This window comes from Lactuca virosa, chromosome 7, assembly GCF_052849685.1.
Source record: "Lactuca virosa cultivar CGN04683 chromosome 7, Lactuca_virosa_CGN04683_v6, whole genome shotgun sequence".
NCBI classification, from domain to species: domain Eukaryota; kingdom Viridiplantae; phylum Streptophyta; class Magnoliopsida; order Asterales; family Asteraceae; genus Lactuca; species Lactuca virosa.
In genome coordinates, this window is record NC_136432.1 from 39,480,191 (window position 1) to 39,491,317 (window position 11,127).

An 11,127-nucleotide genomic window follows, 5' to 3' on the forward strand; every position below is an offset into this window, starting at 1 on the left:
CTCTTCTCCGTCTAAATAATAAAACAGCCGGTTGGCACCAAACCAAAGTCTTTTCATCGGCTTCTTCTACTGTCTCGTCTATGTTTGCCTCCTCACCTTCCGCCTCCTCCTCGGTTGGCCACTTCTTCAAATCTCTTTTCCGATTCAGCCCCTTGTGATGTTGTGGTTGCCTCTCTCCGATGACACTTTCTCCACCGAGTAGTCTCTGATCTATTGTCGTCTCTTTCTCTATCAACATTGCAGTCTCCGGAATTGCCCCGTCCGCCGCAGCTCGAGCCATCTTTCTTTCTCGTTGCCTTTCTCCGAACTTCTCTGCCACCGGTTGCATGATCGTCATCATCGTCGTCTCTCTTCTCTTCTTATACAAAGGAACCGCTGCTGGCCGTCACTTCTTCTCTCTCCTTCTTCGACGAGCAGTTGTTAGACGTCATCGTTAGAGCTCTGTCACCGCCGCTAAACTACAAAAAAGACTTGTTATGGTTGGTGATTTGAGTACACTAAGTCATTTTAGTATAATAGAATTTACATGTTTCAAATGGTGTTCAATTCATGACTTTTTTTTATAAGTGAGGAGGTGTCTAATACACACTTGTGTAAAACAAGTTTGATATCAATTCGACCAGATGGTAGAGTCAAGGGAGTTGCACCCTTGCGGGGTCCTAGGGGCAAGCCCCTCTAGTGGGGTCCCATGAAAATTATTATAGAAAATGTTATTTTCATAATATATTTTTCATGATTATTTTTAAAACTGTCAAAATGATGGGACAAATGTCATATCTATCATAACAAAAGTAAAAAGAGCTTCCGTTTAACCTTTAATGTTGATTGGATCTTATCTTTAGTATTTAGAAGAAGAATTAAAAAAACTGTAAAACCATAATTCCTGATCACATCCCATCCTTCAAAGAGATTCAAGATTCATATCGATTTAAAAAACATTCTTGTCCTCCTATCACCACAATTATGGGGACAAGAATCAAAAATACTTTTATTTTGCATAAAATAATAGCAAAATTCAGACCCATTAAGTTCTCCAAGCCTTTTTATAACAAACAAGAAAACAATTGAGTTTTAAAATTCTCTTCATATACTAGTATAGTTGTTGGTTTGGTTAAATGCTATATATGAATGAGAATAGTAATTCACGATTCTCATCAATAGGTATTGGAGACTTTTTGGTTCATCACATGCTACTGCTCTAGGTTTACGTCAATACCTAACAATATTATTTAAGGGTATTCCACCATATACTACCAAGTACTAAATTCATATACATTCAAGTTCCAAAAATCCAGTCAACTTGTCCCACTCATCTCAACTCAATTCTCAAGCCCCTTTCTTCTTGGTAATGTTATCTTTGACTTGCTTCACATCTTTGGTAAGCATCCAAGGCGCAATTGCCATAGCCATCAGCTCCTGGAACAACAACTTACACGCATACGGAATATGCACCTACATACATATCATAAAATATTTGACCATTAAATAATAAATACTAAAAATTAACGGGGTGGGATTGGGATTGGGATTGATAGTTACGTACCTGAACAATATCAGTTCTATTCTTGCAGCTTCTGCACTCAAACGAATTCTTTTTAAGATTAGCAATTGCAATCAAGCCACAGCGCTCACAGACATGAACCCGATATGTGTCACTCTGGTCAAAGAGCCGTTCTTTAAGGAAATGGGCCGCACCATGAGCAATCATGCAGTCACGCTCCATTTCACCAAACCGGAGCCCACCGTCACGTGACCGGCCCTCCGCGGGTTGGCGGGTCAGGATCTGGACGGGACCGCGTCCACGTGAATGGATCTTGTCGTCAACCATATGTTTCAGTCTTTGGTAGTAAGTGGGCCCCATGAATATCATCGCGGTTAGCCGTCGGCCCGTGTGACCGTTGTACATGGTCTCAAACCCACACATTTGGTAACCGCACCTGTGAAGAGCCCTGCTGATGTTATCCACCTGTCCCCATCAAAACAAATAGGACTTGAGTTTACAAATTTTGCAACAAATACCAACATACTATCACTTGTTTGTGTATTATAACATCCTACTTGCATTTCTCTCTACTAAAGCATCCTACTTTCAATTTCTTCTTATTATGGCGTTGTACTTTGAAAAATATACCCAATTATAGCTTTTTCTACTTTAATATTTTTCTTATACTTTGGAAACTATAGCAGTGAAAATCGTTTTATTTAGGGATGACATTGCTAAAATTAGGGAAAAAAAAATTCAAAATACAACCCACAAAGCAAATATGTCAAATGAACTGAACAAAAAGGACTTAAGTCGAGAAAACTTAACGAGATGGAACAAATAATGGGCCAAATGCGAGAAATAGCAATGTACTTTCATTTGTGCGTAATATAACATCCTACTTCCATTTCTTTCTATCACAAGATTGTACTTTCAGTTTTATCCTCATTAAGGCATTGTACTTTGTCAATATACACAATTATAGCATTGCAATTTCAGCTTCTTTCTTATCATGACACTATACTTTGAAAAATCTGTGCAATCATTGCTCTGTATTTAGATGCCAACGCTTTAACTGAGTAAAAGTTTCAAAATACAAGAAAAATGAATGGAAGTAGGTTGCTATTTATTGAAAGTTGAAAGTACTTACAGCGACATCAGTGAAGGGAGTGGCGTCTCCTTCTTTCCCCATATGAGCAGCAACTTTGCCCATAATACACTCAATGAGTTGACCAATTGTCATGCGAGAAGGAATAGCATGAGGATTCACAATGATATCAGGAGTGATTCCCTCCACAGTCCATGGCATGTCTTCTTGCGTGTAAGTCATCCCAACTGTTCCCTTTTGACCATGTCTACTGCTAAACTTATCTCCAATTTGAGGTATCCTCACTGACCTCACCCTCACTTTCACAAACTTCAACCCATCAGCATTTGTTGTCAGCAGCACCTGCAGCAGTCCAGTTACAAATTTAACATCTAAGCCAACAATTCAAAAACATGGGCAGCCGGGCAGGGTACCTGATCAACCATTCCATTTTCACTGTGACGTAAGCTTGTACTGAGATCACGACGAGTGTATCTGGAAGATTGCCCTTCAGTATCATCTTGAGCAATTGGTGTTGTTTTCCCGATAATCACATCCTCGCCACCGACTCGTGTCCCCTACATTGTAACAATCGAGTTTGTTTGGTACAGATAAAAAAAAACCTAAACCCTGAACCCTAAGAAGACAGTACTAACCGGAGGAGCAAGACCATCATTATCCAATTTATCATAAGAACCATGTCGCATACCCTGTACTTCAAAAAAAGGAGGTTAAAATACCAGTTTGGTTTTAGAAAAGAAAGGAAACACCGTTAACGGTGTTTTTTTTTACCAAGGTGTTAGATCTATCCGGACGACAAAAATCTTCCTTCACAAGTGTCCCCATCTTCTTCTCTTCGTCCCTGTAAAAAAACATGTACATTAAGTTTTGTAGTCTATGGATTGGAGGGAGGGTATTTATGTCTTTTGAGCAAGTAAATAACCTGTAAGAACGGAAGAAGAGTGATCTGAAGAAGCCACGGTCTATTGAGGACTGGTTCATGATAACAGAATCTTCTTGGTTGTATCCGGAATAACAGGCAATTGCCACAATTGCATTCTAACACAAGAGAAAAAGGGATGGTATTTTGATATGAAAATAAAGCATTTTTTATATGAATTAGAAAATGCAATAATTGCATACGATGCCAGCTGGAAGCTCTCGGAAGTGCAAATGCTCCATTGCTCGAGTAGTTACAAGTGGTTTTTGAGGATAGTATAGAACATACGCCAATGTATCCTAAAAAGAATCAATGAAACCAGAATCAATCAAAGTACATTGCTACTCCTTTCTTTTAAGAGTTGTGAGAAAGAAGAAACGTGTTGCATACCATACGGAACTGGAAGTTAGTGACATAAATTCCCATCGCTTGCTTACCCATGGCTGATTGATACGTATTACGTGGAGACTGTTTGTTGACACATAAAACAAAATATCAAATATTAATAATTATGTAACAACAATAATATCACTGTGGATTTATATAATTACCTGATTGTGGTCAGGAAATGGTATAATTGAGGCACAAACACCCAAAATCAAGGATGGATGGATTTCACAATGTGTGTAAGTGTCTGAATAAGATTCACCTGGATTTTCCCTCGCACTTACTAGATCCTACATAACATCCATTTCCCAAGTTATTTTCTTAAATGTTTTTTAAAACTTGATATCATGTATTGTTTTGTTGCTTACATTAATGGTCATGGAAATCATAGTGGTCTCTTCCTCTTGAGTATCGATATACTCAATGAATCCATTTGATACAAGATCATGCCACCCACCATCTTCTGGGGTTTCCTGTGAATCCATAGACACAAACAAGATGTTATTAAGAAAATAAACCATAAATAAATTACAAAATTACAGAACTCGAGAGACATACCCTTTGTTGCAGATTTTGGATGTCTTTCTTTTTTATTAAAAGTCTTTGTTTTTCAACAACGAAAAGCGGGCGACTGCAACGACCATAATCAGTATATATCCGAACTTCTTTTAAACGAGTATCCCGGACAACTCCAATTTCTGTGTTCATATCATCCTGGACATTTAAAACAATTCATATAAACAATATTTTACCAAACTATGCACCAAAATTTTAGTAATTTTAATCTGATAAAATTTTACTCACTCGTCTTCGCAATCTCCTCAATGTTTTCACCAACATGTCGGGATTGCGATGGATTCCCACCCACACACCATTTACAAAGATTTTTGTAGCTTGTGGGATAACAGCAGGGGAAATTTCCTAATATGGAAATAAAAGATTAGCCGATTAAAAAATAAAAAACATTATAGTAAGATATATATATATATATATATATATATATATATATATATATAATATTTCAAAAACTTGGTGATGTTTACCTCAAGATTTTCTGTACCCCATTCTTCCAAAAACTCTAGAATCGGGGATGCAGCTGATCCAACAGTAATGTAAACCATCAATGCAAGATTCTTCACCAGTCCACATGCCTAGTATAAATATAATAAGCCACAACCACAACATAGGATCACCATTGGCACCAAATTTGCACAAAAATCCTTTGCTTAGTTATAAATAGCAGTGTACTTTCATTCATTTCTTGTTACTGCATCCTACCTTCATTTCTTTCTATTACAATACTGTACTTTCAATATTTTTCTTATTAAGATGTACTACAAAAAAATCTACACAATTATAAACCTCTACTTTTATTTGTTTTTTTCTTATCAGGGCTTTGTAATGAAAACATCTACCCTATTAAAGCAATGGATATTGCTTTGTATCTGGATGACATAGCTATAACTGAGTAGATTTTTCAAAGTACAATGTGGTAATAAGATTATAAGAAGAAATGCAAGTAGAATGCTCAATGCTATAATAAATAAATAAAAGTACATTGCTATATTTATTGGGAGTGAAAATTAGCAGCTGGGAATACAAATCATAATAAAAGCAAATTAGCACACAAACCTGCCCTTCAGGGGTTTCTGCAGGACACATCATTCCCCATTGTGAGTTATGCAGCTGCCTTGGTTTTGCCAATTTTCCTATTTAAATGTAAAAACAACTACATATAAGACAAGCTAAAACATAAAGCATCATGCACCATGGAACTAAATCTAAAGCAAGAAACAATAAAGACACAGTAATTTCATCAGACCTTTTGAGAAAAATTATAACAGAAGTTACCTTCACGTCCTATAGGTGAATTTACTCTTCGTAAATGTGACAATGTAGATGCATATGTGAGGCGATTCAACACCTGTGAAACACCAGCCCTAGTTCCAGCTGCATTTGCCTTCCCCCAATTCCCAGTAGCAATGGAATATTTAAGCCCATTTGTTATTGTGTTTGCTTTAATTGCAAATTGTAGATTAATATCCTTCCCCTTGTTTACACACTGCAGATTATCGAATATAATGGATTCAATGACCAGATAAAAAACAAGAAACAATGAAACTTGAAGATTTTGTGATTACCTTCTGAACATATACTCTTACATCTCTTGTTAACTGCCGAAAGTGCTGCATTAACACAAGAGGTGACAACTTGTCAAATGCATATATATATGTAACATATATATCAATAGAATAATCCAAGAAATATAAAATATAAACCCACCATTCTAAATAGGCTCCCAAGCAATGGACCAGCAAGATCCAGCCTTTTGTTGCCATAATGATCCCTATCATCCTCAGCCCTCCGACCAAGAACACATAACAGAAGACGGTGGATGATATAACTAATGACAGTAAAAACACGTTACTTCTACATAGAAACTACAACACAAGAAGGGCATTCACGTCTTTTTCACATAACAAAAAAAATAAGGTTTTTACCCAAAGTAGTATGCTTTCTTTGTTTCACAATACTCTCCAACCCCAACATGAGGAAGCATTTCTTTTTGTAGAATATCACGGGCACGCCTGTGAAACAACATATCTTGTTAACACAACACAGATTACATTAAGACAAAAGGACAATAAAAAAATCATACTTTATTCTCTTCTTTTGCGTGGAACCAGCAGGGGCACTTCTTTTCCCAATGAAATCTAGTGCAACCTGCAATAAAACAAAGACAAAAGCTTATTGAGGTAAGGTTACTTTTCATTTTATATATATTATAAACAATGATTGGGAAACTGAAAAGAAAATGAAAAAGGGGAAGAAGCATACTTCTTGACTTTGTATAACAAATGCTTCTTCTAGTGATGGTCTTAACAACTCCATCATTTGAGTATCAGCAAAATCATAACAAATGTGTTCTAATATATCTTTATCAGCAACAAATCCCAGTGCTCGAAACACGATAATGATAGGAATATCAACCCGGGTATATGGAAGGGTAGCGCGAATATATAGACCAGAGGATCCCTGCAATTGTAAAAGATGCCAAGTAAGCAAGAGAAAGAACAATGTACTTTCATTAATTTGTATATTATAGCATCTCACTTTCTATTACAGCACTTTACTTTCATTTTTTTTTCTTATTAAGACATTTTACTTTGAAAAAACTATGTAGTTATAGCAGTGAATTTTTCTTTGTATTTGAATGACATTGCTATAACCAGGTTGTTTTTTCAAAGTACAATGATGTAATAGGAAAATATGAAAGCAGGATGCTATGATAAACAAACAAATGGAAGTACATTGCTATTTCCTTCATCAACATATCATACCCCTTTGGCACTAGTCCGAGAAAGCATCTTGACAAACATGGTACTTGGTGCTCTATTCTGAGATTCTGTCATTGAGCGAACTTCTGCCACATAAGCATATGTATTCGGTTGTCTCTTCTTAAACACATATACATGATTGGTGCTCATCTTCTCTTGAGCAATCAGAACCTTTTCACTCCCATTGATAATGAAATATCCACGTTGATCATAAGGACACTCACCAAGCTCAGTCAAGTCCTTTTCAGAATTCTGATACAGTGTACAGTAACTTGACCGCAGCATTATAGGAACCTGAAATTTGTGTCATAACAAATTGATTACACAACTCAACACTTGCACTTTATTGTACAAAGATTTCATTCTACATACCTTTCCAATGAAGACCTTATCAAAATTTTCAGTTTCTGTGATTTCTTCACCATCATGCCCTTTCATTATAGCCTTCTTTGATACATCAACATACAGTGGTGCAGAATACGTAAGATTCCTCAGTCTTGCTGCCTTTGGAAACAATGTAGCTCTATCACCATCTGACTCTGTCATCATTGGCTTACTCAGATAAATCTGACCAAAGCTGATCTTATACATTGTCTGCAAGTGAATAAAGAAGGATATATCAAATACATCACATGAATGTATGCACTTTTCCATTCAGTCAAAATGCAATTTCCTTGAAAATGCACAATGTTTTGATGCTTCAGTTGTTTTGTTTAGTATAGAATGTGAATCGCACTCATTTAGAAGTACATTTTTTCCACTATTTTCACAAGTTCAATTGAATTCAAATAGGATGTTAGAAGTTTTTACTCGGATACCCCATGAGTGATGCAAAGTATCCTTACATAATTCAACTATGAGAACTATTATAACATTATTATCTGATTCTAGAATTTCTAGAATTCCATCCAGTTGGACAATTTCCAGTTAGATTCATATAGTTTCGTGAAACAAGGTCACACTGATTTTTCCTCCAAAACCAAAACTAGAGTTGAAACCCTAGAATTGAGAATGTCAAGCTTAGGGTTCTGCTCCGAAAATGAAATCGTCATCCTTGGGAGGAACGTTAACTATATACAGAAACAGGATCCAAAACGAACCTCGGCACAATCAGGCTGGTGACCCGGATTGTGCTGGGATTCGCGTCGGATCTCGATATCTGCAGATTCGTCCACAATTTCTTGCATAGTATTCTGAATAAACTCATCAAATGAATCAAGTTGTTGGCGAACAAGTCCTTTTTCTTCGAAATAAGAGCTGATAACTGTCCAAGCATCCTCTTGTGTTATATCTTTTCATCATCGATGTATCCTTGATCATGTTCTTCCTCCAAATCCATACCTAAATCTTAAGGAAAACCTTTTATCCAAATCAAAATCGAGAGGTTCGATTACAGATTTTGAAGGAAAACAATCTGGATTGGGAAAGCGGAGAGGGTTTAGTGTCTCTCTGCTGCTCGCAGCGTCAAATTGGAGACAAATGCGTAAAGGAGTTGTATTTATACTTTATAGAATAGAATGGCGGTGTATAAGGGTAAATATGTAATTTCATATCCATAACTTACGGAGCAAGTTACATATCTAACTGACCCCCAAGGCCCAAGCTATTGACTATTTTGGTATATCGTGTCTCTCTTGCAATTAAAATTCAAATAATCAAAGTTACATGTGGTTCTTTATTAAATGTTGTTCGATTGATAAATGATCTATTTACAAAATTGATGGCATATTTAAAGATAAAAGAAAGAAAATTAAAATAATTGTTTTGTAATTTATGTTGGTGAAGGCTTCTTATATTATTTATCTTATGTAATAAATAATGTGAGACAGTAGTGTCTAATGTAAATATGAAGTTGTTAATGAACCATTTATTACTTGCATTGTTTTGTTTTTATTGGTATTTAATATAGTCTTGTTACAAACTATAATTAATTAGGACAGGAAACATAGATTACATTAAAATAAGTAAAGTCTTTTGTTGTTGCAACTTCCTTTATTAATTTGTTAGGATACATTAAGTAAAATAAACACATTCTTTGGTCTTGTCTACATTAAGTAAAAAATATCTTGATCATTCAATATAATAATAACAATAACAAAGTTTCAATCTCATAGAGATGGGATAAAAGGATGTAGGATGTTGGATGGTCTGAGTTGCTTCCATAGATGATATCCGGTATACAAGGAAAAACAAAAATATGAGAAATAGTCAAATCATATTATAAAAAAACTATATATCTAGCCTTGGATGAACTGCATATAAAATGTCAATCCATGTTTTTGAGGCTAAAAATTTTGGGTTTTTTGGTAAAACTAATTTTTTTTCTTAGATTAAATAAAATATATTGAAGTGAAATAAATGAAATGATATTTTAGAACAATAACAATAACATCTGCCATTAATTTTGAATAAATATATGATAGAGAATTTGACGTTAAATAAGACTTTTGTAAAAAGGGGATCAATAGTGTCAGCTTAGAGAAACTTGTATTTGGCCCGAGAATTTGACCAAATAAGCATCCCAGACTAGGTTGGCTTTAGTTATGGTGGAAAAGGACCGATTGTAGACTAAAGACCATTATTGAAAGGAATTTAGAGTGAGGGACCAAAATTGATAATTTAACCAAACTTGTGGGATGTGCCGCACCTTTTTGGTCGATGCGTCGTACTTATAAAGTTGGACAGATTATATGTGTTTTGTGCAACCCTTTTCTCATTCATTTCCCCCTTTCCTTTCCTCTCGATTTCAGTTTCCCTTCCACCTCTATGATCAACTTTCCCTTCTTAATCCATGGTGTTTTGGTGATTGGAATTGCTAGATGAATACACTCAGACCGACTGATGTTTTAGTTTTTGGATGGGTTGGAGGAGCATACATGTATGGATCTAATAGGGGTTTCCCTTCTTATTGGCTTGGGGAGTGAGGTTTTCATTGTGGGACAAGCTGTTTTAAAGGCTGCATCATGCAAAGTGGCAAAAGCATTAGAAAGCATGCATGGAAAATCAAGACACATTTATACCTTTTTGCATTTGATACTTTCGGTTTCCTTGCGCCAAATGTTGTGGAGCTCCTCAATAGAGTCCAACAGATAGTAATGTTATGACCCTAAGATATATGGATGTTTTTAAAAGAATTTGTTTTATCATCCAAAAAGGGGTTGTGGCACAGCTTGTTGCTCGTTTACCCGTTACATCTATGTAAAACTTTTATTACCCTAAAAAAATTCTTCCAAGATATTGCATCAATTGTAGTTTTCTTCCTCTTTTCCCCAAATTCGAATTAGGGTTTTGGTTGGATTGCAAATCCGAAATTTATACTCAATTAATGGTATTCACATGAGATTATTAATGCGGTTACATTCCTTGATCCATCTCCAATCCCTAACCAACAAATGGTTGTGAGATTTGTGAGATTGGAGGATGTTTGATGGGCTTTCAAACCCTTGCTCTTCAAATCCAAACTTGATGCTCCAAGCAATGATATGAGCTTGAGCTTATGTTTATATTGTACATTTCCCTTCAATCCATGATCCATTTTCAACCATTGGCTTATGGTGAGATTCAATGATGTTTAAATCAAGTTTTAGTTCCAATGGTGACAATTTGGGTATTTTCAATTCCAGGGTTCATTGATTCAAATTTATGGTTCCAAGCAATGATATGAGCTTACACTGGTAATTAGATTGCTTATGTTCTTTCAAATCTATGATTCATTTATTAATTGATGACTAATGATGAGATTTGTAGTGTTTGATTCAAGTTTAGTTTTCATTTGATGATTTGTGTATTTTCAAACCCTAAGTGTTTTAGATCAAGTTCTGTAGTCCCAAACAATGATATAAGTTTGGTGTTATGTCTAGAATATGTTTACATTCTAAGATCCATGTGACGT

At 35.6% G+C, this 11,127-nt stretch overlaps 1 pseudogene across 1 annotated transcript; it reads right to left on the reverse strand.

Annotated features, from left to right (window-relative positions):
- Positions 1–1,086: 1,086 nt before the first annotated feature.
- On the reverse strand, positions 1,087–8,693 carry LOC145123332 (DNA-directed RNA polymerase II subunit RPB2-like; annotated as a pseudogene). The gene is made up of 24 exons (XR_013715101.1): positions 8,336–8,693; positions 7,608–7,829; positions 7,239–7,529; positions 6,736–6,933; positions 6,557–6,621; positions 6,399–6,485; positions 6,181–6,301; positions 6,039–6,083; positions 5,749–5,959; positions 5,530–5,606; positions 4,941–5,048; positions 4,702–4,818; positions 4,456–4,611; positions 4,266–4,370; positions 4,062–4,187; positions 3,901–3,978; positions 3,714–3,809; positions 3,514–3,629; positions 3,363–3,432; positions 3,227–3,280; positions 3,005–3,148; positions 2,634–2,933; positions 1,544–1,966; positions 1,087–1,452 (listed from the first exon to the last, which is right to left on the reverse strand). The product of XR_013715101.1 is annotated as a DNA-directed RNA polymerase II subunit RPB2-like (transcript).
- Positions 8,694–11,127: the final 2,434 nt, after the last annotated feature.